This window comes from Cupressus sempervirens, chromosome 9 (genome assembly GCF_028749045.1).
Source record: "Cupressus sempervirens isolate cs-2001-9-10 chromosome 9, ASM2874904v1, whole genome shotgun sequence".
Taxonomy (NCBI): domain Eukaryota; kingdom Viridiplantae; phylum Streptophyta; class Pinopsida; order Cupressales; family Cupressaceae; genus Cupressus; species Cupressus sempervirens.
The window spans coordinates 45,258,509-45,260,150 of NC_143126.1; positions in this window are offsets into that span (position 1 = coordinate 45,258,509).

Genomic DNA, 1,642 nt, shown 5'->3' on the forward strand with positions numbered 1-1,642 from the left:
CCAACCTAAGGAGCAGCTGGCTAGCAAAGAAAGTTCAGAACAGAATCATACTTTTAAAGAGGGAAGATCAAATATGGGAGGAAGCTACGCCATTAAAAGGATGAACCCGCAATTTTTAAAGGAAGATGCCATTTTCAAAAGAGAAAACCTTCTAGCAATATCAAAGCATGCAAAGAGTCATCTCACATTAGGAACAAGGGACACCATCAAGCATCCACATGCACATCAGGAAAATGGAAAGCGCGTGGGTTTTGGGAAGACCACAATGTGGGATCTTGAGTTTTTAATAATTTGTATTATGTTTGAACTCTCTATCCTCTATTGGTAAGCCATGAAGTATAGGAAAGAATGGACACAATGTACACCCCAAGGATCTTAACGTTCATCTACATTAGTGTTATTTCTTCGTTCATTGGAGGCGCCCTATCTTGAGGGGCATGGCAATTAAGAGAAAAGTGTTGCATTAATAAAAGAAGACCCGCCTGTGCAAGGAGCTAGCATTGCAGGAAAGGTAGAGGAATGCACATAAAAAGGTGAAGAACATGCAACTCCAACAAATCAAGAACACTCATGCAAGAAAGATCCACATTGTGTGAATGAGGTCCAAGTCACATCTTGGAGGGATGAGATCACAGTCAAAGAAAGAGTCATCATATTAGGAAAAAGATGCCTCCAATCAAACAGTTAATCCCACATTCGCAGTAGGGATGGATTCTTTTGTTTTTAAATAGTAAAGCACACTCCATGTAAAGTGAATTGAAGGAAGGGGCTTTTAAAAGGCAAGGGCACATAACAAGGTGGGTCTGACCTGAACATTAGAGGTTAAATTTTGAACAGTCACGCAAGTCAAAGCCGATGACATTAGCGGAATAAGGTGATCGAAAACTCATAATTCTGGCTAGTCGCCACTTCGCTAGCTGGAAAAATTTGGGAACTCTAGTTGGAAAAGTGGCGAGGTCGCCGAAGAACTCAGAAATTCGACGACGGCGAACAAGATCCAATGTTTGTCGCTACTTCGCCAAAGCAGAAGAGGCACGAGAATCAACATGGCGAAGTAGCGAGAGGATGACACGTGGCACATCCAGAGGTTCTTGTTATCTCGCTAATCGAAGTTGCTCACTGGTTAAGCATGGTGAAGTAGCGAGGAGATGACACATGGTGGATGATGCAGATCGGGTGTCCAATCATGGAGCGCCATGTGGCACTGGTCAAACATAGAGTTGACCACAGTTTCAAAAGGCAGTGAAATTAAAGAATAAAAAATAATAATATTTTATTATTATTTTTATAAAACATGCACGTTCAGTCATCTAAGAGATATTTTTTCTAAAGTTTTGACTTTAGAATTTTTCAAATTTTTCAAATTTAAAGAAAAAAATCAAATGTGCAGACATGAGTTTCTAGCGAAGGGGACTGTTTTTCAAACAAAGATTTTAGGCATTTCCTAGAGGCTAGATATGCCTTATCATATACCATTGGAATCGTGAGAATCCAAATTTTCCATTTCTGAAGTCAATTTTTGCACAAGTGCTTCCTAGTTTAAGCTATAGCTAGAAACGTGAATTTTGGGGCTTCCTTAATGGAATGGGTAAAAATTTTAAAATCCAGTGACGGGATCAGTAAAACTTGGTAAGAATGCAGT